This window comes from Cheilinus undulatus, linkage group 13 (genome assembly GCF_018320785.1).
Source record: "Cheilinus undulatus linkage group 13, ASM1832078v1, whole genome shotgun sequence".
NCBI lineage: Eukaryota > Metazoa > Chordata > Actinopteri > Labriformes > Labridae > Cheilinus > Cheilinus undulatus.
This window is the reverse complement of record NC_054877.1, coordinates 47,286,383-47,314,334: the sequence shown is the minus strand read 5'-3', so window position 1 is coordinate 47,314,334 and position 27,952 is coordinate 47,286,383. Positions and strand designations below refer to the sequence as shown.

The following is a 27,952-nucleotide window of genomic DNA, read 5'->3' as shown; positions in this document are numbered from 1 at the left end:
TTGGGGATCACCAGGATGTTTTTAGTCAAATGTGAGAGGAGCCTTTGTGTTCTTTTATGTCAGCAGGGGTTTTGATCCCTCCCATGATGCCATTTTTGCCCAGTCTCTTTCTTATTGTTGAGTCATGAACTCTGACCTTAACTGAGTCAGTGAGGCCTGCAGATCTTCAGGTGTGGTTCTGGGTTCTTTTGGAACCTCCTGGATGAGTCGGTCTTGTGCTCTTGGAGTTATTTTTGTAGGCTGGTCACCACTGTGCAAAGTTTTCTCCATTTGTGGATAACGGCTCTCCCCATGGTTGGCTGGAGTCCCAAAGCCGTGGAAATGTCTTTGTCACCTTTTCTTGACTAAAAGATATCAATGAGCTTGTTTCTCATCTGTTCTTGAATTTCTCTAGAACAGTGATACTCCACATGTGGCTCCTTTGTGATTATTTGTGGCTCTTTTATGTCTTAATTTAAAATATTATTCCCCAAGAAAGCCTTCAAAAGGGAAACTTTTTTGCCACTTTTCATCCATTTAAGCTACCTTATGCAATTAAATACCACATTTTTCCTACTTCTTGCCCATTTTTGCCACTTTTAATGCAACTTTTTACTCACTTTTTTGCCACTTTTATCCCATTTTTGCCCTTTTTCACCATTTCTTCTCCCCATTTTCATCCATGTAAGCTACCTTTAATTATTAAATACTACTTTTTCATAGTTTTTGCTGATTTCAGCCTCTTCATTTGGCCACTTTTAATCCCATTTTTGCCATTTTCACATTTTTTTTGCCACTTTTCACCCATTTAAGCTACCTTTTGCCATTAAATACCACTTTTTTCCTGTATTTTGCAAATTTTTGCCACTTTTTTCATTTTTTTTACTCATCTCTTACCACTTTCTCTCCAATTTTCGCCGCTTGTATCCAATTTTTTAACCATTTTAGCTACCTTTTGGCATTGAATACAATTTTCCCTACTTTTTTGCACATTTTTGAAACTTTTTTGCAATTTCTTTACCTATTTTTTCCCACTTTTGTCCAATTTTTGCCCTTTTTTACCCCATTTTCACCCATTTAAGCTACTTTTGCCATGAAATACCACTTGTTTCCTATTTTTTGCCCATTTTTGCCACTCTTGATTGCTTCTCGACTATTTTTGTTACTTCTCACCCATTTTTGCTGCTTTCTTTTTTCTGTCTTCCTTCCCATTTTGGCCCTCTTTCACCCATTTTTTGACCATTTTTGCCATCTTTTACTTGTAGTTATTAGGGATTGGACCGATCCAATCCAATATCAGTGTCGGGTCCGATATGGACGTAATTAATAGATCGGATATCTGACTGATGGCGCCGATCCAAGTGACTGATCCAGATCCATCCTACAGTTGGCGGTAGACCATGAACGCACCGCAGTCTAACACGAGACAGTCTGTGTGAAACTGAGCTAGTATTAGTTAGGATGTTCTTAGCGGTATAATTACCTAGTAGATTAAACGTTAATCTATATTTAGAATAGTCAAAACTAGTCTAACGATGAGAGAACACAAAGAAGAGTGGGTGTGACGTTAGCCTGATAACCGGCAGTGCTAGCATTGAAAGCTAGTGCCGCTAAACCTGACCCTAACCCTAACCCTAACCCCTTTTCAGCATGAGTTCATAAAAAAGATAGGTAATTAGTTTAACCGACTAGTAAATCAATGTTTACTACAGCTTCATGTAACCTCACACATTATACCAACAACAATAATAATTGTTAAAAAAAATATCGGAATCGGAATCGGTATCGGCACATATTTATCGGAATCAGATCAGAACTGGAAAAAAGTGGATCGGTGCATCCCTAATTGTTATTGCTACTTCAAGCTGTTTTTGCGACTTTCACCACTTAGATTGTGGCTCTTGCAAAGGTATTCTTCAATATTTTGGCTCTTTGGTTGAGCAGGGTTGAGTAACACTGGTCTAGATGCCACCACAATGCTTGAGGGGTGGGGTGGGGGGTATTTTACAGCTTCTTTTCACTTAATAAATAAAGAAAACCCATCATTTACCTCTACTCACTCTGCTGCCTGATTTGACTTGTGCTATATCTGCTTTGTTGTCTTTGCTGCTAGTGAAGCACCTCATAACTTTGATTTATTACCATATTATAACGTATCAGTACCGATGTATTTGTGTTTGGATTGGTCAACCAATCGATGAACACGAAGGCTCGTCACCATGGCACAGAATCCGCCGTCATTTGAGACACCTGGCTCTGCTGCTTGTTTTTTACTGAGTTGTTGTCAAAGTTTCCACAGACTCCTGACACCAACACGCTGGAATTGAAAGTAAACGCCCCTCTGTGTGCTGTGAAGAGAGGGACTGTAAACTTCAAGCTGGACACATTCACCCACTTCAACCAACGCTCTTTACTGGTGAACGCACTACCCCCATTCCTCAACTCAACAAATACAGACTACCTTTAAAACCATTAGATATCAGTGCCTGAAGAATGGGAAAACATTCCTCTCCCAAAACTCCAGCGACTGGTCACCTCACTTCCCAGACATTTGTAGACTGTTTAAAAAAAAAGAGGGGATGCTACATAATGATAGTTATGGCCCTGTACCTGCTTTTTTTGAAATGTGTTGCAGTCATCAAAGTCAAAATGAGCTCATATTTTTCCTGAAAATAACAAAATGTCTCAGTTTCAACATCTGACATGTTTCTGTTCCACTGAGAATCAAATCTGGGTTTATGAGATTTGACAATCATCGACTTCTGTTTTTATTCAGATTTTAAACAGTGACCCAACTTTTTTGGAAATAGGGTTGTATTTGCACTTGGTACAGGGACTGCAAAAGAGGAGTTGATGCCATTTCAAGAACCGTTTGCTGAGAAAATGACAAAAAGAGGAGCAAACTTGATTCAAAATAGAAGAAAATCAGCTGCGACACTGAAGCCCATTCCAGGAAATTGGACTGCAGGAACACTGGAGCATCAGTGATGGAGAGAGAATCAACAAAGAAGTAAACTGTTCTTGTTATATGACTTCTAATAAACAGCTTTAAGGCAGCTTGTTAGCAGCAGGCTAAGCAGCCCATTACTCTGCATGTGCAGCTCCATGTAATGTGAGAGCCCGATCGATTATAAACAGGGATCAATACCATTGAACATGCCAGCCTAGATGCTAACTGAATCCAGAGCATGCAGACAAAAACACCAATGGGTCTGATTTGCATATAGACTAGTGCTCATTCTTGTCCTCACACTCACAAACAAACACTAAACGTGTTACCTTGGAGCTATATCAAACACACTAAAAGGAAGTCAAACCAGCAGAATAACAAACAGTGAAACCACCAGGACCTGTGTTCGTGTGATGGGCTAAGTCCAGGGAACAGCAGAGGTAATGTACCCTGACAGAGCACGGTACAGAAAGTACTAAACCACACACTGAGCAGGTAAGAGAGTGAATAATGCAGTCTAGAGCGCTCAATCATCCACTTACTCTCACTTTGCTATTACATTTTCACTAAATTCAAACTCTTTGTGCTCAGATTTGACCTTTTCATCATTTTATTTCACCGTATGTGGTTTCCTCATGTAGAACAACTGTTAAACTTTGGACCTCTGCTGTTGCTGAACATGCAAAATTCTCCGACCTGCACAGCTCTAATAGAGAGGGGAGTTTAGGTCTTAGTCTATGGCTCTGTTCCACTTGTAACCTTTCATATCAGGCATTTCTACCAAGAGCGTTTACTTAACCCTTAGAGCTCACGGCTGTTTTTTTCACTATCATGTCTCGTCTGGACTTTTTTTCTAAAAAAGCTTGTAAAACATCAACCCTGTGGTGCACAGTCAAGCTCTAAACATCTTTTTTTCCAGGACAACCTGGGCTTTAAGAATATATCTACTACAGTAATGCCATTTGAATTTCTAAAAAGTTACAGGACTCTAAAGACAAAAGAAAAAACAAATCGGAATTTGAAACTCAAAGATTTTTACTGATAATACACAGAAAACAATAGTGACTAAGCCTTTCCTTTGCACAGACTTGTTCTCCCATCTCTTGGGAACAAAACAGTGTAAAAATAAATATTCTGTGACTAACGGTTTTCAAAATATCTGCATATATACAAGAAAAGTCCATGCGCTTTTATGCAGTCAGATTCATTCGTGACATTCCTTTAAGCAGTAGAGACGCAACTGCTCAACTGCAACACCCAAAATGCATTGCGTGTAAACATTGCCTTCAACAAATATGGCAGTACCCACTGAAGAAAGTCAAATAACATGATCAACTAGAAAAGCGCTCAGAGAGCGCAGACCTCCGCCATCAGCCCTATCTCCAAATAGTGAAGAATCTGTTAAAAACATTCCTGGATTCAGACGGTGATCCGGATCACTCCCAGAATCTAATTCTGAGATTGCTCCCTTCCCAGTGGGGTGGAGACACGGTGAGGCAAAGCATTGGCTTCGCCACGTGTGGACTGTCATGGCGGAAGCACCCAAGGTCTCATCGGATGACTGGAAGTCATGGCAGAGGGTGAATATTCCTCTATTCCTCCCAGCATTGTGAGTATTCTTACTACAATTCACTGTCTTTCTCTCTGTTACGCTCCGACTTGTCTCCTCGACCGGGTGTGCGTCTTTCAAACTCTATAAACTCCAAAACTTTGAATAGAAACACACCAAAAACATGCTGCCGGGATTGACGTTACCGATGTTCGCCATTAGCCCTATCTCCAAATAGTAAAGAATCCTTTAAAAAATTCCTGGATCCAGACGGTGATCTCGATCAGTCCTAAAATCTAATCAGTTCTTCCTTATGCCATTTCTGACATTTCCTGAAAATCCATCCATGACTTTTTGAGTTATGTCGCTAACAAACGAACAAACTAACAAATGAACAAACCCACCGATCACATAACCTCCTTGGCGGAGGTAAAAATGGATTAAAAATTGACAAAAAGATGCTTATGATCTGATCTAATGCCCTGGATTCAAACTGTAAAGACCCTGAAAAGTCACAGAAGTTCTGGGCTCACTAAAACGGTGTCCTTAAGGGCTACGGAGACAGCCAGGGCAGCAAACGAACGGCAAAATGGTCAGCTTTCAGAAGAAAAGAGGAGTAGGTGTCTATAACTTATGCTTCAAAAGTTATTTATGATTTCATAAACTTTTCACTTCTTGTTGTTTACAACAATGATGTCCTCAGAGACCCCAGGAAGTCAGCCAAATTCCGGGCTCACAAGAAAATGTTCTGTAAGAGCTACGAATGCATAAAGAACATATTTAGAGAGGCACAACACAGAGCTTTCAAAGGAAAAAACAAGTTAGGGTCTACGACTTACGGTTCAAAAGTTAAAGTTGCCTGTGGCACGGATCCATGAGGTGCGAACTCTAAAGGCCCATTTATGCTCAACGTTAAATAAGGACCCAGATACGGACGGAGCCTTCAGTCCGTGCTCAGCATTCATTTTGTCCGTATTTCTGCACGTTTTTATAAAGCTTACGGATACGTGCCAAACGGAGCAGTACCACCGGAAACTGTGGGGGCAGTGTCGCTGTCACTACCCGATACGTAGCTCTAGTCAGACACGAAGAAGAAATAACAATGGCGGAACTTTCTGAGGAAAAGTTGTGCGAGTTGGTTAGAAACGCTGCCTCAGTTTTTGTTTTTTATGCAGGAGGTGCATTATCAGTACCTCCTCCAGTCGCCATGTTTGTTTTTGAGTTTGTTGTTGTCATAAACTTCCGGGCTGGCCCCCCCCCCCCCCCCCGTGGATGTATTGGTTAACATCCATGCCAACGTAAAGGACACATGGAAGTATGTGAGCAGTGACGGTAATATCGTTTGAAAATGACGTATACATTTTCGTACATAAAGGGAGTATAAATGGACCTTAAGGGTTAAAATGCATAGAAACAACATTAAATTATGATAGTAGATGTTCTCGTCATTTTCAGATCTTCATTCTGAGATTTCCAATAACATCAGGTCTGCAGTGTGCCTCTGGGAAAGTTTGGTTGGGCACCCCAACTCAGGGATGTCAAACTCAATCACAGCAGGGGCCGATTTCTGAATTTGGGTCCAACCTGAGGGCCAAACAGGGTCAACCAGCAATGAATTATGGGGGAAAAAACCCTAGCACTGATGATAAATGATTTTTGAGACTGAAAAAAGTCAAAATGATACGTTTTAAAGCGCAAAATCTGAGATAGAAATTCAAACTTGTTAGCTCAAGAGGTCAAAACATGGCATTTAAAGTCAAATAATGTTTTTAAAAGGCAAATATATGAGATAGAAAGTTGAAATGACGATTTGAAATGGTCAAAAACAGATAAAATTTGAAATCATGAGTTTCAAAGGTCAAAATATGAGATACATTTCAAACTCCTCTGTTTACAACGTCAATGGCTGAGAAAAAAATTGAAATTTTGAGTTTTACAGGTCAAAATATTACTTAAAATTGAAAATGAGGATACAAAAGGTCAAATTACGAGCTAATAATCACAATAAAGAGCTAAAAAGGTCAAAACGAGAGAAAAAATTCAAAACCGTGAGTTTGAATAGTCAAAATATTACTTAAAATTTTAAAATTGAGGATCTAAAAGGTCAAACAATAAGATAAAAAGTCAAAACTGTGAATTAAAAAGGTCAAAATATGAAATAAAAATCACAACCGTAAATTTGTGTCATAACTGTGAAATTCAAAATTAAGAATATGAAATGGAAACAGAAATTTATTTCCCATATTCCTGACCTTTTATCTAATTGTTTGAACATTTTACGCACTTTTATGTACAAATCATCAGGGTTAGGTTTACATTTTTAAACTGGAACAAATCTGCAGACCTCATGCCAGTTATAACAAAAATATTATAGGATCTGGTGGGCTTGGATCTGTACCATGGGCTGGATTTGGCCCCCGAGCCATGAGTTTGACACCCTGCCCTGACTCTAAACATGAATGAGGGGTTGAAAGCAAGAATGCATTGCTAATGCAGGGCAGAGCTGGCAATAGCAGAGCCGAGGGAGGAACTCGAAGTCTCGCAGCTCAAATAAACCCGTAATTGTGAGGATGACTGTCCGGTCGTTGGATAGTGACGCATGTCTGGTGTAAAATCAGCACAGCTCAAGTCGTCTGCCTGAACCAGCTTGCAGGTGGCGCTCTTTTTGATGTTGGCTATAGTCATAAAAATCCAAAATGGTAGAAAATAAAGAGATGATGTGGAGCAGAAAAATGAGCTCTTTTCTGAGCTGAACCAAAATATCAGGATCTCTAAAAAGAGCCAGGCTACATGGATGGAAACTGACCAACCTTTAAGGGGTTTCCCTAGGTTAAAATGCAAACTTACAAACAGTTTAAGGAGTTCTAGTAAGTGTGTGACTGAGAAAAGACAAATGCAGTTAGAAGTGTCAATGCATCCAACGCTGCCTTTGGAAGACGGCATCCTTCATGAACACGTCTGATCCTGATGAAGGCTAGCGGTGCTATGAAATTAGCTGCCACCAGATTCTGAATTCAGGATAAACCCTGCACTTTTTATTTACTGGTGCATCTCCACAGGTTCATTGTCTAAAGCAACTTTTTTTTGCCCAAGGCACACCCAAGGTTAAGCCAAAATCTCAAGGCACACCATATTTAAATCGATACAAGTCATACTTTTAAATAATGTTACACTCAAGGTGGCCTATAAGGGGAGATAAAGGGGAGAGCTTTCTGGGGCCCAGCCAACTGGGGGATCATGGAGATGGCAAAAGTGGGCAAAAGGTGGCCAAAATGGGTTAAAAGTGATGACAAAACATGGCAAAATTAGGCAAAAAGTGGCCAACCATTGGGTTAAAATTGGCTAAAACTTGTTGAAAGTGTCAAAATAGTGGCAAAAATTTGTCATAATTGGCCTAAAAGGATTAACTGTGTGAAAAGGTGGTAAAAATGGGATAAAAGTGATAAGAAAAAAAGGGCAAAAGTGGGCAAAAAAGTGGTCAAAGGCAAAAGTGGAAAAAAAGGTGGCATAAATTGATCACAAGTGGCAGAAAAGTGGCAAATAGGGTTAAAGTTACTACAAGGTGGTAAAAGGGGTTAAAAGTGATGAGAGAAAATGGCAAAAAATGGCCAAACAATAGCAAAATTGTGCGAAAAGTGGCAAAAAGGTAGCAAAAATGGGTTAAATGTGGCAAAAAGTTCCCAAAAAAAGTGGCAAAAAATGGGTGCACCCCACCTAGCAGAGTTGGTATCTGAAAGGTCCGATCAGATGTTAATCCGTGCTAATGCCGGGTATAAACGGGGTCTTAGTGAAGCTCAAGTCTTGCTCATTTAACTTGGGCCAAAAGTGTGCACAAATTCCTGAGAGAGATTTCTAGATCTTTGGCTCAGGTTTGATAAGAAGGTTCTCAGATTAACACACAGAACAAGAACTCTGCTGGAATGAAAATTAAAGAGTTTTATTTTCAACTGGCGACAGCAGCGAGGGCTCTACTTTCGTGTTGCCCTCATCTCTGCACGTTTTCTAGAATCTTCAGCCTGGTTTAAACTCCTGTGTCAAAGCTGCCAGTGTGAGCAGTGCATGCTTTGGCTTCAGTGCGTCTGTCTAAAGAAAGTTGGCAGAGTATTTTCTCTGCTAGCTATATCGCCACCTTCTCTGCTTGTTTGTGCACAGGAAACCATGGCGTCTGCACCCAGGGTCTCATGTTGGAGTTGGAGCTGACAAATACTCATCAACGGTTGATTACTGCAGAGAAGAAATGAAAGAGTCCAGATAAACCTCAGAAAACTTGATTTGTGGCCAGATACCAATATCCACCAGGAAACAGTTTGGATCTCCGTCGAGTCCAAATATTTCAGATTTAAGCAGATATTAGTCCGTTTTCCTCCCGTTTTCGCTGCTTCTCACAGAGCAGACTTCCGTGTTTCCATGCTAAGTCGATCTCTGCACTCACATGTCGATCAACCAATAGGCGCACAGTTCAACCCACGGCACACTTAGGACCGCCCCCTTATTTGAATAACATTTGCTTCTGCATTTCATGCTGACAGATGCATGAAATAAATAAATGTGAGAGCAGAGCACTTGTTTTTATTTATTGATATTTACTTCTATTTATATATTTATTTTTATATTTATTTCCATTTTTATTTTTTATTTATATTTAATTTTTGAGTCTTATTTTTTATTTTTGTATTTATACTTTATTTATTTATTTATGTATATATTTTTCTATTTATTTCCATTTATATTTATTTTTTGAATTTATTTTTTGTATTTTTGTTTTTATTTTTACTTTTATGTATATATTTTTTATTTTTGCATTTATTTCCATTTATATTTATTTTCTGAATTTAAATTTTTTTTATTTTGTTTTTTGTTTTTACTTTTATTCATTTATTTATGTATATATTTTTCTATTTTTTGTATTATTTCCATTTATATTTATTTTTTGAATTTAACGTTTTTAATTTTTGTTTTTATTTTTACTTTTATTAATTTATTTATGTATATATTTTTTTATTTTTTGTTTTTATTTCCATTTATATTTATTTTTTGTATTTAGTTTTTGAATTTATTTTTTATTTATGTTTTTATTTTTACTTGTATTTATTTATTTACAATTTTGGCAAGTTTGGTCTTCCATAGTGTGCAAGTGTGCATTCATTGCAGTTTGCACTGGGTGCCTGCAGACATTATGCTGAGGCTTACAGAGACCCAGTGCTACCCAGCTGACCAATCAGAAGCCTTGCAGTCTGCACTGTTTCAGTGCATAGTTACTCTTTATTTAAGAAGGTGCATGTCTAAGTCAGAAAGCTTCAAAGTAGACTACCGTCTACTTTGGTTAAACTTTACTTATGTGAAAATACTGGTCTATAAATCTACCCAAATAAAACTCAAAACTAAGTCATTTAAAGCTCGCTTAATGCCCTAAGTAGCCACCAAAGGGGCTTTCAAAGTGGAATATGATCTTAACTGATCATGTGCAATAAATACAGGATAACAGCGATCTCCAGCCAGGTTGTTCATTATAAGGTGTGACTTAACCTTAAATAAAATGCAACATCTGTTGATGAAATGTGGGACCGTTCTCTTGCTATGTGCATATGACCGTCACATGTAGTGGAAGGCCATACTCCTGTTAGCAGAAACCTTGGACCTCCTTGCTTTGGCTTTTAGTTTTTCAGTTTTTACTCAGTTTTTGATGCTTTTTAAAATGCAATGAAGTGCAACACTTCCCCAAATTACGTGCAAGTAAGAGTAAGATGACAGATTTTAAAAGTGCACAAAAAGCTACTTGATAACCTTACAGATACAAATGTAATGTTGCTGGATATTGTGGCCAAAGTGTCGAGTTACGGAAGTTACTTTGATTATTTTTGGACGCTTTTTGCCTTTATTTGATAGGACAGCTGAAGAGAGACAGGAATTATGGGAGGAGGGGTTGGGGTGAGACATGCACCAAACAGTGCCAGGACCAGGATTTGAACCTGGGACCGGTGCGTTGTGGAGTGCAGCCTTTGTTTGCAGCTGTCAAGTGTGGGTGGGCACCGCTAAACTCTTGGCCAAGAAGCAGTCTTCCACTTTTTTTAAAACCAAACCTTCTCAAATGATGCATTATGCAGAAATCAACTCTGGATCCGGCTGTTAGGGGTTTCACAACTCCAGGAATGAATGGTGTGAAGATGAAGTGTTGCTGTTGGAAAGTTGATGTGCATGAAAATGCAATTATGTGCTGATGTTGAGAAATCTTCTGCATGCTAAAAAAAAACAGCACAATCAGCGTCAAAGCTGATGGCGTCTCCTGGGGGGCTTAGAGCTTCAGTTTAACGTAACTTCACCCGTTAAAAAGAGACCCTTCTCACTGCGTTGACTTCCAAAAGAACGTTAACTATGGCGCCGTGTTCTGCAGCATCATATTTTACATTCTTCATTGAAAAAAGGCTTAAAAGCAGAAATGGAGAAAGTGGTGGGGTTATAAAAGTTTCACTTCTACCTATTCTTTTCTGGTCTCTCTTACTTTTGTCTTGCTTTTTTTTTTTAAATTTTATTTTTGGTTCAAAATTTGGTCCAATCAGGGCACAGATGGCCTAGCAGTTAGGTCCCACCCCTTGAACGCCTGTTCCGCCTGCAGCTCCCTTCCTGCTTGTCCCTCCTCCACTCTCTCACCCGTGTCTGACTATCCACTGTCCTCCTCTCTAAATACATAAAAAGCCCAAAAATGTATATGAAAATGAAGTCCAGTCTTTCATTCCCAACTGAACAAGTCGTTTTATGCTGAGAAGAATGTTTGTGTTTTGTTTGTTATGCACTTACATAAAAAAAATATGAGGAGGTGGTACAGTGACACCCGGCCCACAATCATATCATAATCTTATTAGAACTGGCCCTAAAACACCAGGTCTGCAGATTTACTCCTGTATAAGATATCAAATATCCTCAAGTCATAAATATGTGAAATAAATATAGAGTAAAAATAATTACATAAAAAGAAATGTGGGAAAAGAAATTCATTGGTTTTCATTTTTCTTATTTTCAATGTTGCATCGCACAATTATGACTTTAATCTATAATTTGATCTTTATTTCATATTTTGACCAGTTTCATTTTTTATTTTGACTTTTATCTCACATTTTGACCTTTTCAGCTTAAAAGTTTGACTTTATCTAAAAGTTTAAGCATTTTCAATTCATTATTTTGACTTTTTATCTCCTTTAACATTTATGATTTTGACTTTCTGTGTCATATATTGACCTTTTCAGCTTAAATTTTGACTTTATCTAATAATTTTGACTTTGTCAATTTATGTTTTTCACTTTTTCTCATATTTTGACCTTTTCACTTTATTATTTCCACCTTCATCTCATTTTTGACCTTTAAAAGCATTATGTTAACTTATAATTTTGTGTTTTGACCTCTATTTCATATTTTGACCTTTTAAGCTTAAAATTTTGACTTTATCTAATAATTTTGGCTTTTTCAATTTATAACTTGGACTTTTTAATCTCAAATTTTGACTTTGACAACTTATTATTTTCACTTTTTATCTGATATTTTGACATTTTCACTTTATTATTTCCACCTTCATCTCATTTTTGACCTTTTAGGTGCACCATTTTAAATTTTAAGTCATATTTTTGCCTTCAAAATATGATTGTGACTTTCTTTTTAATATGTGCCTTATAAAAGCATTATTTCAACATCTAATTTTTTTTTTACCTTTTGAACTAATAAGTTTGGCTTTTTATCTGATATTTTGACCTTTTTTACTTTATTTTTTCCACTTTCATCTCATTTTTGACCTTTTAGGTGCACCATTTTAAATTCTAAGTCCTATTTTTGCCTTAAAATCATGATTTTTACTTTCCCTTTTATATATTTTTTGCCTTTTAAAAGCATTATTTTAACATCAAATTTTGTGTTTTGACCTTTTGAACCAATAAGTTTGACTTTTTATCTCAGATTTTGAGCCTTTTCACTAACCATTTTGACTTTTTAAATCTCAAAATCATTTATTATCAGTACTAATTTGTCCCCCATAATTTTTTACTGCTGAAAATGAGGTTGACTGTTTGGTTAAACCCTGTTAGGCCCTCAGGTCAGACCTGAATCCGGCCCCCTTTTGTGATCGAGATTGACAGCCCTGCCTTACAGAATGATCTTTAATGATGGTCATCTTTTTATCCTGCTGTTTAGCTACGTTTGTGATCAACATGACTAAAAATACTTCTTATATTCACGTCTGCAGAGGAAGGCAGAAACAATAGTGGGCCCTTAAGTTTTTATAGAAATGTCATTCTTGAGACCAAAGATCTTGCACACACTGGTTGGAAATGTAACTCCCAGCTCCGGTAGCCATGCTGATTTAACAGTATGCCTTGTTATAAAAGATAAGGTCTCCGTTAATTCAGTAACTAATTGGCTATAATAAATCTCATGACTCCACTAAGGGTAGATAAATGAAGCGAGAGATAGCAATCACTCTCAAAATGAAAGTAAAAACACTAACGTGCAGCTGAAGTGTCACGTTGCTCCATTGGCCTGGAGGTCAAACTTCACCTCTGACTTACTGATTGACTTATCTCCTCTCACTGCTGCCAGAGTCTGTGTGAAAATTTACATACAGTCACAGCTGAGCGGCTGCAGGAAACTGTGGGCTCGTCTGAGACTGACAATGGATGCCACGTTACTGCAGCTCAAAAAGGAGAATGCCTCTTAAATGCATCTACAGATGGATGTATGGGGTAATTAGGTCAATGTCATGTTGAGCAATCATGTTTAAAAAGGAACCAAACTGCTGAGTAGTTTCCAGCTGTGAAGGAAAATCAGACTAATCTGGAAAGGAAACAAGTAGTTTCATCATTTTAAGCAAATAAAAGTTACTGTGTACAACATGCAAAAGCAAGTAGTTACTAGAAATATAAAAACTCTGACTTTATCTGAAGAGTGTGCTCATCATCAGGGAGCTCTGTGATGAAGTACAAAAAAGTTCTGGTGACTCGACAGTAAAGCACAGAAAATTTACAACTGATTGGTTACAGTTTGTTTGCTGTAATTACCTGGTTAGCAAGCATTCATTCTGGTTAGCAGTTTTAGGGATTTTTTTTGTGCTTTGGAAATCTTCAAGACCTCATGAACTTTTTAAAACAACTTAGAAGTAAAATAATTTTGTTTTGTCTTGTGCAATGAGAAATGTTTTTTGTCCTCGTATGCAAAGTGAAGACTACTTCCTGTTCCAAACAAAAGCACGAGTCTCAGGAGGTTAAACCTGGAGAGTAGAGAACACATTTTACTCCATTACTGTTAATACACGTTCAGTGAGGTCTGACTTGTTCTTCAGTGTCGGAGTAAAGCATGCACAAATCACTCTGCTGCATCCGTCATGTTTGTGGATGCACTACCACACAATGCAGCAGTGCAAAAATCCCCCATAGCAGAAATGTTACGGGTTACCACCCTGCAAAGCAGTCCAGTTTCCATATCTATCATCAGAGTGATCGTTCTGAAGCTCCAATCTGAAACATCCACACCAATCAGCTTGCTTTTTCAGAGAATGAGGCGGGGTTTAGCTGCACTGGAAGCCAGTAGAAATGGCTGCCGCTGATGCAGCATTTAGCTCAGATGTAGCCACAGCAAAGCAACAGATTTATCAGAACTGGGCCACATTTCTTTATGAAATAAAGAGCGTAGAACTGCGCTGAAAGCTTTTCATGACCAAAAAGATGCTTTCGCTGTTCCCCCCACCTGCTTGGGCATGAGGTTGCAATCGTTACAGACGGGGTTGAGTTGTCTTGCAATGGCTGCTTGTGGAGAGATTAGCTTGGATGTAGCCACAGCGGGACTTTTATCTAAACTGGGCCAAATTTCTACATAAAACAACAGCAAAGAAGTCCAGAAAACTGCACAGAAAGCTTTTCATGGTGAAAAAGATGACATTTCTCTTTGCAATTGTTACGGATGGAGTTCATCAGGCGCAACCGCCACCAGTGAAGCGATTAACTCTAATCTAACGCTAATCTGACAGCATTTCTTTATCGAAAGAGGAGCACAAAGCCACGATGAAAGGAGGAAGATGTTTTTGCACTTCTTGGCATGAGTTTTATCCAACAACAAGCTCCACTGTTCATAAACTACAACGGTGGCAAAAACAGCTTGAAGTAGCAATAACACAAAGTTAAAAGTGGCAAAAATGGACAAAAAAATAGCAAAAATGGGTGAAGAAGGCAATAATGGGGAGGAAACAGTGGAAAAGGATCAGAAAGTAGCTAAAATGGGTGAGAGGTGATGATAAATGACTTAAAGTGGCAAAAAATGGTTCAAAAGTGGCAAAAAAATAAGTGAAAAGGACTGAAATCAGCAAAGAGCAGACAAGGTAACAAAAACAGACGAAAAAGAGGAAACAAGTGGTATTTAATGGCAAAAGGTAGCTAAAATGGGTGAAAATGGGATAAAAGTGGCAAGAATTGGGAAAAAAGTGACAAAAAATGAGTAAAAAGTTGCAAAAAAAGGATGTTTTTGCACTTCTCGGCATGAGTTTTATCCAACAACAAGCTCCACTGTTCATAAACTACAACGGTGGCAAAAACAGCTTGAAGTAGCAATAACACAAAGTTAAAAGTGGCAAAAATGGACAAAAAAATAGCAAAAATGGGTGAAGAAGGCAATAATGGGGAGGAAACAGTGGAAAAGGATCAGAAAGTAGCTAAAATGGGTGAGAGGTGATGATAAATGACTTAAAGTGGCAAAAAATGGTTCAAAAGTGGCAAAAAAATAAGTGAAAAGGACTGAAATCAGCAAAGAGCAGACAAGGTAACAAAAACAGACGAAAAAGAGGAAACAAGTGGTATTTAATGGCAAAAGGTAGCTAAAATGGGTGAAAATGGGATAAAAGTGGCAAGAATTGGGAAAAAAGTGACAAAAAATGAGTAAAAAGTTGCAAAAAAAGGATGTTTTTGCACTTCTCGGCATGAGTTTTATCCAACAACAAGCTCCACTGTTAATAAACTACATCAACACTTGCCTGTCTGATTACCAAAGCTGTACAACCTCGTTTTGTCTTGTTGCACTGATTGGCCCATAATAAATTTGACAGAATGTTCGTCCAATCACCTTCCAGTCACTTTATATGGGAGGTTTACCAAATGAATATGGAGTATATCCATTCAATGGATGCTTGATATCTGTCACTCTTGACTGCTTTTTGCCCCCTGATAAATCAGAACTTTTTATTCCCTGGTTATAATGAATCTAGCTCCTTATTTGTCCCCTGATAACCAGTGGTTGTTAGATCAGTCTATGCCTAGTTACTGTGGTGCTTTCATGAAGGAGAACCAGCAGTTAGCTATCCATTCACTCCCATGCCAACAAAGTTGGTTAAAGACATTGTAAAGTCCCACCAAACTTTTAAATTGTGCTCATTCCCTTTCAGATTTCCCTCTGAATCATCCCCTGTCTGCGTTATGGAGCTGCTTCTTTCTGAATGAGTTTGAACAACAGTTGTTATTGAAGCAAAGCACTCTGGGTAAACAGTTGACCGGTTAGACCTCAGGTGACAGAGCAGCTACAGGGCTGCTGACTGTGCACTCTGCCTGTTCATGTGTGTCAATGTGTGTGTGTGCGTGTGTGTGTGGGAGGGAGGGAGGCCAGTCATTCATAACCACTCCCCCCCTCCCTCCACACAGTGTCAAAACCACAATAATACATGACAGCTCAAAGTCCAGCTCTGACTAAGACAGTCATGCAACCATGAGCATCAAAGCAGTAATCTTATTTATCATGTTATTATTAGAGCCAAAACTCACCAGATGACTCTGTAGTTCATTTACTGTTCCATGTTGATCTGTACGCAGCACTTTTATCCTCTAATAGGAGAATCAAAGCTGAATTTAAAGGAACATTGACACAAGTTGTAATCCAAACTGTCTGCTTGATTCAAAAGTAAACACAACAGAAGCTCATCTATTGAACACACCACTCCCAAACTGACTGACACTTCACCACAGTGTTATTAATGCAGCTGAAGCTTCAAGAGGAGGAAAACAAAGCTGTCAGATCTCAAATTCACTGAAACGCTTCAGAATCAATCATCAAGCTCCAGCCAGAGTGAGTCAGAGTGGTCACTCACCTCTGCTTTGGGAAAACCAGTCCATAACCAGTCCAAATCCGGCCGATCATCCCATGCCGGCCAGGCTGTCACGCTGGTTTTTCACACCATGCACGCAGCACAACAAACGCACACGCTCCGCTTGTATTTCCTCTCTGTTCTCTGTGAGATTACCTCTGCGCCTGTGTCATCTGTGCCTAATGACAGCTGACTAACTACATGCCACAAATCCTCTCTCTCTCTCTTTCTGTCCCCTCCCCCCATCACAGAGACACACACACACACAATCACACACTCCACCCTGACTCCTCCCTCAATAACACACTCACACTCCTCCCTCCTATTAGCCAATGTGCAGGAAAAAACTCCAGCTCTCCCTCCCACAGCTCATCTATTACTGAATGATTTACACGACCTGTTGTTCTCTTTTTAGGCTGGATTTTACAGTAAATAAACGCAGCCTTCATGTATGCTGGAAGGGCCATTTCAGGTCATTTTTAAACATTTTAATTTGAAAACACTTTTGTAGCTTCTGTGTAAAACAATGGAGAAAATTCAGCTGAATCGTTAGAATATTGCACAAATAAAGCAGCAGCGTAGAAACGTTTCAAACACTTCTCTCCAAACTCAGCTATCAGGAAGAAAAGCCGTAGTAAGAGAGGAGACCAGGAACCTGGTGGTCACTCTGACTGCGCTCCAGAGATCCTGTGATGGGACAGGGCTCCTGAAGGACCACCATCACTGCAGCCCTCCACTGATCTGGGCTTTATGGCAGAGTGGCTAGACCAGTGATACTCACCGTGTGGCTCTGGAGCCACTGTCTTCATTTTAAATATTATTCCCCCTGTAAACCTTAAAAAGGGAAACCTTTTGGCCCTTTTCACTATTGTTGCCATTTTGCATCCATTTAAGCCATCAAATACCTACTTTTTTGCCAGTTTTTACCCATATTATTACCACTTTTATCCCATTTTTGTCCTTTTCGCCATTTCTTCTTCCCATTTTAGCTACCTTTTGCCACTAAATACCACTTTGTTCCTATACTTTGCTCATTTGTTGCCACTTTTTTCCCAATTTTTGCCACTCTTATCCATTTTTGCCCTTAGTCATCACTTTTCACCTATATTCCTATATTTCCTATATTTTGCCCATTTTTGCCACATTTTTAACAACTTTTACTCATCTGTTGCCACTTTTTCCCCAATTTTTGCCACTTTTATCCCATTTTAGCTACTTTTTGCCATTATATACCAATTTTTTTCTAGTTTTTGCCCATTTCAGCCACTTCTTTTTGCCACTTTTTTGCCCTTTTTCACCATTTTTTGCCATTTTCCACCCAATCTAGCTACCTTTTGCCAGAACATACGACTTGTTTCCTCTTTTGTTGCCGGTTTTTGCTATTTCTTTTTGCCACTCTTATCCATTTTTGCCCTTAGTCATCACTTTTCACCCATTTAAGTTACTTTTTGCCATTAAATACAACTTGTTTCCTATTGTTTGCTCATTTCAGCCACTTCTTTTTGCCATTTTTATCCCATTTTTTCCCTTTTTCACAATTTTTTGCCACTTACGCCTAATTTAGCTACCTTTTGCCATTAAATTCCACTTGCATACTTGAACACAGCTGTGCAAATGCAAGAACTGTCATGTGCAGACTTACATATTAAGGATTAGTTTAAATACTACTTAGATTTTTGGCATAAATCTCACAAAATTAGCATGGTTTTATTCTAAACCAGTGTTACTCAACCCTGCTCAACCAAAGAGACAAAATGTTGAAAAATACCTTTGCAAGAGCCATAATCTAAGTGGTGGAAAGTGGCAAAAACAGCTTGATGTAGCAATAACAATGAGTAGAAGGTGGCAAAAATGGTCAAAAAGCAACAAAAATGGGTGAAGAAGGTGATAACGGGGAGGAAACAATGGAAAAGGATCAGAAAGTAGCAACAATGGGTGAGAAGTGACAATAAATTAGTTAAAAGTGGCAAAAAATGGTCCAAAAATGGCAAAAACTTGGCCAAAAAAAAAAGTGAAAAGGACTAAAATCAGCAAAAAGCAGTCAAGAGTGGCAAAACCATGCAAAAAAAGAGCAAACAAGTGGTATTTAATGGCAAAAAGTAGTTTAAATGGGATAAAAGTGGCAAAAAAGTGTCAAAAATGGGAAAAAAGTAGGGAAAAAGCAGTATTTAATGGCGAAAGGTAGCTATAATGGGCAAAAATGGGATAAAAGTGGCAAAAATTGGGAAGAAAGTGGCAAAAAAATTGTAAAAAGTTACAAAAACAGTGTCAAAAATGAGTAAAAAGTTGCAAAAAAAGTGTAAAAAATGGGCAAAAAGTAGGATAAAAGTAGTATTTAATAAATTAAGGTAGCTTAAATGGGTGAAAATGGGGGAAAGAAATGGTGAAAAGGGCAAAAATGGAAAAAAGTAGGGAAAAAAGTGGTAAAAGGTAGCTGAAATGGGTAAAAATGGGATAAAAGTGGCTAAATAAATTAAGGTCGCTTAAATCGTGTAAAGGACAAAAATGGGATAAAAGTGAAAAAAAAAATAGTTAAAAAGTTGCAAAAAAAGTGGTCAAAAATGGGCAAAAAAGTAAGAAAGATATGGTATTTAAAGGCAAAGAGTTTAAATAGATTAAAAGTGGCAAAAAAAAAACAATGGTGAAAAGGGCTAAAAAGTTTTTCTTTTTAAAATTTTCTTGGGGAATAATATTCAAAATTAAGACATAAAGGAGCCACAAACAATCACAAAAAAGCCACATGTGGCTCCAGAGCCACACGTTGAGTATCACTGTTCTAAACTGTATATTTTACCCAGTTTTGTAAAGGTTTATGCATAAAATGTGTTCAATTTGAAATCATATAATATTATCCTTTATTTCTGGAAGACACCTCAGGATCACCTTCCGATGTCTCTCGACCCCCTGAGGGGGTCCCGACCCCCGGCTTGGAATCCACTGGTCTAAATAACTCCTATTTGTGTTGAACAAAAGTGGTCCGAGTTCCAAACCTTGTGGAACTCCGTCACTAGCTCGCATGTGCATAAAACATGTATGAACTGATAATGTTTTAGCACCATTATAAAACAGCAGTTTAAATTTCACAACCATTACATTTATGAAGGCCAAACTCAGGTACAAGCCAACAAGCTGAATGACAACATAAACAAAAATGCTAAATACTATTTCTTCTCTGGTTAATTAGGAACGTATAAGGAACGTCTCTATGGCTGAGTTGAGGTTTGTATTTGTGCTTTTAATGTTGGAAACTATGCTTATGTCATCAGAGTGGGAGCTGTAGCAAAGAGAATTAGCAAAGAGAAATGAAACTAAATGAGACGTGTGATGACTCAGGCAGTTGCTGATGTGGTGGCGGGCTGTGTAGGCAACGTGTTAATGTAAACACGACAAACAGCCACCAAAAAATACGTAGACCCTCCTTTCTGTGGTGTGAGATTGTTTCTAAATGGCTAGACCCCCGCTTCCTGTAGAGGGAAACTCTGACTCTGCAGAACTCTTTATATTACGACTTTTTCTTGATGATGCATCTGTGCAAAATAAAAAGGATTCTGGTGATCTGCCTGGTGTACTCATGCAGCATCTTTCAGATGGATCTGAACGGGAACTGGAGAAAATCCCTGCATAAATTTGAAGATGGAAAGCTGCCAGTAGACTGACTATGACAGTTCATCTAATTATGCATTCAAGGCACTTTGATATCAGCCTACCTTTCATACCTAGATGTTCTATTTCTTATTAAACTGGGGTTCAAGCCCAAACATAACTACACTTTTATTACAGGCTGTTACTTGAATTTCTCTAAAATACGTGAATGTTTGCTTCACACCTAGCACATGAGGTAGCACATGGTTAAAAAGATGACCCTGTTAGGCCCTCAGGTTGGACCTGAATCCAGAGTCTGGCCTCTGCTGTGACTGAGTTTGACACCCCTGCATTAGATGGATTTTTGCATATAGAGGAATTGTATTCATCTTGACAACAATATCTTCCATAATCCATTGCTATTTTTGGTTAAAAAATTGTACACAATTATTAAAAAATTAAGGCAAACTGCTCCTAAAACAAGTGCAGACATAAAGCACACAACAGCTAACGCTTTCCCCCATAACTCTCAAAAACTCTGAAGCAGGTCGTCAGAAGAGTGAAGACATCTTTAACACGAAAAGCTTATTGTGTTATTTTTTTAGTCTCTATTTCATACAGAAACGTGGTCAGGTTCTGGCAAAACTGATGCTATGGTAAAGCTACATCTGAGGTAATCACTGAACCGTTCGAATAAACGCCGCCCACACTGCGTCGTCTCCTCCTGGATTGGAGGATAGAGACGGAGTCTGGCAAACCCATCAGCAAAGGGTCTGAATACTTACATAGATGTGATATTTCAGTTTTTATATGCCATTGATTTACAAAAATGTCTAAAATTCTATTTCCACTTTGTCATGATGGGGCGCCGCGTGTAGATAAATAAGAATTAACATGTTTTTTTTTCAACTGTAGCTTCAGGATGTAACAAGAATTGAAAAAGGTGAAGGTGGTGTGAATACTTTCTGAATGCACTGTATGTCAGTGATACTCACTGTGTGGCTCATCTGTGATGATTTGTGGCTCTTTTATGTCTTCATTTGAAATATTATTCCCCCAGAAAACCTTAAAAAGCTTACACAGAAGGCTTTAACTATCATTCTCTGTTTTTGTCTGCATATTTCCGTTGCCCTTACTTGCATTCTTTTTTTTTTTTTTTGCTACTTTAATTCCATTTTTACTGCTTTCAGCCCATTTTTGACATTTTTATCCAGCTTTTTGCAATTTTTTGCCAATTTTTGCCCATTTAAGCTGCCTTTTACAATTAATTACCACTTTGTGCCCATTTTTCCCACCTTTTTTTCTGATTTTTGCCCATTTTAGTCCCTTTTCATCCACTTTTCTCCACATTTTTGCCACTTCTGAACCATTTTTGCCACCTGTAACTCATTTTTTTTGCCACTTTTCAACCAGTGTTTGTTGCTTTAAGCCCATTTTTGCCACTTCTTTTGGTCACTTTTCTCCCTTATTGACACTTTTATCCCGCTTTTTGCAATTGTTGCCCTTTTTTGCCACTTCTCACCCATTTAAGCTGCCTTTTGCAATTAAACACCACTTTTTGCCCATTTTTCCCTCCTTTATTTCTGAATTTTGCCCATTTAGTCACTTTTCACTCATTTTTTGCAATGTTTTTGCCACTTTTAACTTATTATTTGGTCACTTCAATCCCATTTTTGCCATTTTTCTCCCAGTGTTTGCTATTTTTGACCATTTTTGCCACCTGTAACTCATTTTCTTTGCCACTTTTCACCCATTTTTGCCACTTTCTGCTGTTTTTTGCCACTTTTCTCCCAGTGTTTGTTGATTTAAGCCTTTTTGCCTGTCTTATAGTTAGTTTTCTCTCCTTTTTGCCCCTTTCATGCTGCTTTTTGCCATTTTTTGCCCCTTTTTGCCACTTCTCACCCATTTAAGCTGCCTTTTGCAATTAAATGCCACTTTTTGCCCATTTTCCCCACCTTTCTTTCTGATTTTTACCCATTTTAGTCACTCATTTTTTGCCCTTTTTTGCCACTTTTAACTTATTATTTGGTCACTTCCAACCCATTTTTGCCACTTTTCTCCCAGTGTTTGCCGCTGTTTGACCAGTTTTGCCACATTTAACTTATTTTAATTGCCACTTCTCACCACTTAGATCGTGGCTCTTGCAAATGTATTTTTCATTATTTGGGCTCTTTGGTTGAGCAGGCTTGCGTAACACTGGTATATGTGACAATCTAAATATCAATGTTTCTTTCATTAGAATCTTAAGGAAAACGAGCAAAATTTAAAAAATGTCTTCAAATCACATCCCTGAGTACCTAATTCATTCCTCTTCATGAACCTTTATGCTCTGAAACGACAACAAACCCTCCTTGAGTCTCTTAATCCTTTAAAGTTTGGCAGTTTAGGAAACATAAACATAAGAAAAGCACATATCTAAGCAGAGAGGATCTTCTTTATGTGCACGATTAATGCAAATGAAAATGTTTAAGAGCAGTAAAGCAAACAGATAAAGTCTGACGGTTGCTCTGGTGCATCATGCAGTAGCAGCATAATAAGCCTCCTCCCATTGTGATAACAAGCAACACATTCACTGAATGAGACAGCATTAAACACAAGTGAAAGTGAGCGAGAGAGAGAGAGAGGGGGTAATTTTAAATGACAAAAGCTGTAACTGCTGGTGGAAACAGCCGTGCGTCACAGGTCATACACACAGAGCTGGCATATAGATTCACACGAACACGGTTTACCAGGCTGACTGTGTCACTGAAGCACACACACCACAATAAACACATCTTCCTCTTCTTTCACTTTCATGCTGTTTGCTTTCTAAGCCTGTTGTTACAGAGAACCTTTTCAGTGCTGCTGCACCTCTGATTTGACCGTTGGGTCAGAAAGTCCTAGAAACCCTCCTCCTCTTCCTCCCATCATCAGGTCTGAATCTGTCCATCTACGGTCAACATTCTTGCTTTTCTTTTTTGTAATAAAAAAACTGCCAAAAATACATCAATGATGATGATTTAATGAGTTGACTCACCTCACATGCAAAGCATCCTGGGTAAACATCCACAAAGAGTTTCCTTGTGACACCATTCAGTCATCTCTGGAAGACAGAAGCAAGTGGGATGTTATAGCTGTTATTCAGACAAGAACGCTGAGCCATAAATCAGTTTTAGCTGCTCACACTGATGAAAACCTGGATTTTCTCTTTGACTTCTTTCACTTTGCTTGATCTGCGTCATACTATGAACATGATATCAGCACTGGCAGATTTAAGCACGAAAAGTTAATGACAATATAAACATTTTTGCTGATATTTACAACTACTATATCGGCTCTACAAATTGGGTGCATGTACAAAAAGCTCCAGGTAGGACCAACAGATCTATGTCAGCTGTATATGGATAATATGTGAAGTAAAATCAGTGACTGCAGCACCAGCCAATCGGTGCTAGTAGTCTCAGAATTAGTGAAATAGGGATCAGCTGAGAGCAGTGAATGTGTCCCAGTGACTGGAGTATAAAGACACCTGTGTCTGAAAGGGCCAGTTACTGGTTAATCAGTATTCCTGGCTACCATTACACCAAAAGAACGCTCGAAGCAACTAAAAGAAAAGATCATAAGTCAGGGGATGAATACAGAAAACATTTCCAAGGCTCTGAACATCCCCTAGAGTTCGGTTGAATCCATCATGAAGAAATGAAAGAATATGTCACATGTGTAAATCTGCCTAGATCAGACCGTCCTCACAGACTGAGTGAGCGTGCAAGAAGGAGACTAGTGAGAGAGACCACCAAGTTACCTATGACTACTACAACTGTTGGCCGGGTTCTCCACCAGTCAGAGCTTTATGGGAGAGTGGCAAAGAGAAAGACACTGTTGAAGAAAACTTCAGATCCAATCTGGACTAGAGTTCACCAGAAGGACTGTGGGAGACTCTGTGGTCAAGAGGAAAAAAAAGGTCTTTGGTCTGATGAGACACCAAACATGCCATCCCCATGTAAAGCGTGGTGGTGGCAGCAGCATCATGCTGTGGGGGTGCTTCTCAGCAGCCGGCTCTGGAGGGCTTGTAAAGGTAGAAGGTAAAATGAATGCTGCAAAATTTAGGAAAATCCTGGACGATCTTAGTCATTCTGCAGGAGAACCACGGCTCTGGAGAAGATTTGTTTTTCCAACAAGACCATGGGTGCAGGCTAACTGCTGGAGAAGTTATCTTAGTGTCTCTTGAGCCCAGCGCTCGAGCACTACGCTAGAATTCAGTTTTGCACAAGAATCAACTCAGTGAAAATCTCTGCAGTGAACAGCAACATGAGGGGATGGAAAAATCTCGCTAAATGGGAAAGAACTGTGTAATCGTAAAGCCTGAGGTCTTTAAATGTAGAACTAGAAAATAAACTCAGCCTTTGTAGCTTAAAACTCAACGTGTGGCTCTTTTGTGATTATTTGTGGCTCTTTTGTGTTTTAATTTTAAATATTATTCCCCCAGAAAACCTTAAAAATGGAGACTTTTTCACCTGATTTCCCCCATTTAAGCTACGTTTTGCCATTAAATATATTTTTTCCTTTTTTGCAACTTCTTTGGTTTCCCCCATTTTTTGCAACTTTGTACCTATTTTTTTTTGCCACTTTTATCCCATTTTTGCCCTTTTCACCATTTCATCTCCTCATTTTCACCTATTAAGCTACCTTTTGCCATGAAATACCCCTCTGTCCTATATTTTGCCCATTGTTGCCACTTTTTTCCCATTTTTGCCCATTTAAGCTTCCTTTTGCCATTAAATACCGCTTTTTTCCCTACTTTTTCGCCCATTGTTGACACATTATTTCTAACTTTTAGTTTTTTTGCCACTTTTATCCCATTTTTGCTTTTTTCACCATTTTTCTCCCCATTTTCACCCATTTAAGCTACCTTTAGTCATCACTTACCACTTTTTCCTACTTTTTGCTCATTTTTGCCACTTCTTTTTGCCACTTTTATCCAATTTTTGCCCTTTTCACCATTTTTTGCCACTTTTCTCCCATTTAAGTCAACTTTTGCCATTAAATACCACTTGTTTCCTCTTTTCTTGCTGTTTTTGCCACTTCTTTTTGCTACCTTTTATCCAGTTTTTGCCCTTTTCACCACTTTTCACCCATTAAAGCTACCTTGTTGCCATCAAATACCACTTGTTGTCTATATGTTGCCCATTTTTCCCACTCTTGACTGCTTTTTTTCTCCATTTTAGTTATTTTCACTCATGCCAAGTTTTTGCCTCTTCTGGACCATTTTTTGCCACCTGTAACTCATTTTTTGTCTCTTCTCACCCAGTTTTTGCTACTTCCTGACCCTCTTCTACTTCTCCTCCCCATTTTCGCCCATTTACACCCTTTTTTGTTGCTTTTTGACCATTTTTGCCACCTTTAACTTATTTTTATTGCTTCTTCAAGCTGTTTTTTCACCACTTAGATTGTGGCTCTTGCGACAGTATTTTTCAACAATTTGGCTCTTTGGTTGAGCAGGGTTGAGTAACACTGGTCTAAAAGATCAACATGAATGTGATCGTGTCTCTTGGGGCTCAAACGTTGAGCTGACAGGTCCAGCAGAGCAACATTCAGGTTGAGAGAATCACATTTCTTGAGAGTGGGCACCTTCAACGGACAAGGAGTCGATATTAGCCTACTGCCTCATATTTCAGAGACTTGATTTTAAATACTTAGATGTTTTTCATGACTGACATTTGACCTGGAGGTTGATAACAAAGCTGTTTGTTGTACAACAGACCTAAAATACAGATTTCTTTCACTCTACAGGGACTTTAATTTGGTATTTGCAGATCATGAGGGCTGATCAGCCTGCCTAAGTTAAGGAGGTTCTGTGTAAAACCAAGCGGAGTCAAGTCAAGCTGATACCGTACAGAAATGCATCTTAGGAGTACGTTCCTGAGCAGGACTTCACCTTAAACATCCCACGCTGATTATGCTGGAAGTCTCACTCTTGCCCACAAAAACAAGAAAACCTGCTGCTTTTCCCAGACACTGACCCTGCCTGAGAGGACCAGTCAGGCCGTCTTCACGCTGAGAGGCCGACCCACGCCAGTGTGAGGCTGATCCAGGTTCATGGAGTTCCCACTGGCTTTGACTCATGGTCATACAAGTCTGATTCTATGAAATTATTTCTCTCACTGTACTTGAACAGTTAAAACAGCTTAAACCCCTCCATGGGATGGAAGGAAGCACCTGTTAGTCACTCCTCTGTCCCACCTTAACTTGCCTAATCCAATCAAAACGTTGTTTTCAGTAAGTATCACACGTTACATGTTCTCCTTCATGAATCACGTCCTCTCTCCCACTTCTTATAGTCATATTTACATTTTTACACTAAGCTTGCTTTATTTGGTTAAGTCACTGATGTGCTTTTATTCTAAACTACTCTGAGTCACATAAATGCCTCTGATGACATTTAAAATGAGACACGGCTTTTCCCACTCCATCCATTAAAGTACAAATGTTTTTTATTCTCTTTATGATGAATATACAGTGTTAAACCAGAGTCAGTCAGATGATAGGAGATCCTCATTGAATTCTGGACTGTCAGACACTAATCCTGATCAAAACCATGAACTGGACCCCCCCAGATGTGATTTATCAGTCAGATGGTGTAAAATCAATGGTGACACTGAGGGAAGTCGTTGTAACATAAATAACAACTAGAAAAGCACTCAGAGAGCGCAGACCTCTGCCATTAGCCCTATCTCCCAATAGTACAGAATCCTTTAAAAAATATTCAGTATGACCCAATCTCTGTGATGGGAGTAAATTCAGTCATCTAATTTACATATTCTGACATCACCAGGCGGCCTCCACCACCATTGGCTGTGCTTTTTCTCCCATGGCTTCTACCACGTGTCTACCTCCGCGATGTTTGTCATTCCTAATCTCCGTCACTATTCGCTGTGTTTTGAACCCCCCCAAGATACCCCCACCATGTCCCCGTGTGCCCCCCACCACGGCATTCGCCAATTACTCCCTCCTCGGTGGGGTGGAAGCATGGTGAGGCAAAGCATTGGTTTCGCTACATGTGGACTGTCATGGCAGAAGCATTGCTTGCCGGTGCCAACAGATGCACTGACAGTCTCACCCATGGTCTCACCAGATGACTGGAAGTCATGGCAGAGGGTGAATATTCCTCTATTCCTCCCAGCATTGTGAGTATTCTCGCTGCTGTCTTTCTCTCTGTTACGCTCTGACTCGTCTCCTCGACCGGGCGTGTGTCTTTCAAACTCTATAAACTCCAAAACTTTGGACAGAATCACACCCAAAAATGTTGCTGGGATTGAAGTTACTAATGTTCGCCATCTCCTGGTGTAAAGTGGTAACAGCGCAGACCTCCGCCATTAGCCCTATCTCCCAATAGTTAAGAATCCTTTAAAAAATTCCTGGATCCAGACGGTGATCTGGATCACTCCCAAAATCTACAAACGAACAAACCCTCCCGATCATATAACCTCCTTGGTGGAGGTAATAAAGATAAAGATATACAAAGGAATTTTTCCAAATTGTTTTTTGCATTAAATTTTAATTCAAGGTGAGACATGATGACAAATATTAAATACTGATTATTTTGGGGGAATTTAACCCTTTAAATGTCAGTTTAAATGAAAAAAACCTGATGTTTATGCTGTTAAACAACACAAAAAATAAATATTTTCATATAAAACATGCATTAAATCAGCTTGAATGGGATTATTACAGCCTTTAATATATTATTTTAAATTTTAAGTTAATGATAAAATTGTTTACTTTTTATGTTTGTTTCTATTTTAAACATTTTTTA

The 27,952-nt window shown here is 38.7% G+C and overlaps 1 protein-coding gene across 3 annotated transcripts in view; it reads right to left on the bottom strand.

The window, feature by feature from the left end:
- The window catches only part of LOC121519607 (nuclear receptor coactivator 2-like), a 121,761-nt gene that overhangs the window by 71,764 nt on the left and 22,045 nt on the right, over nucleotides 1-27,952 (bottom strand). For 2 of the 3 annotated variants that reach the window (XM_041802378.1, XM_041802380.1), the window contains exon 2: nucleotides 23,177-23,242. The gene's annotated coding sequence lies outside the window, so the exon portion shown is untranslated. Of the gene's footprint in view, nucleotides 1-16,581; nucleotides 16,713-23,176; nucleotides 23,243-27,952 lie in introns of those variants that run through there. The other variant, XM_041802379.1, reaches the window with a different exon arrangement.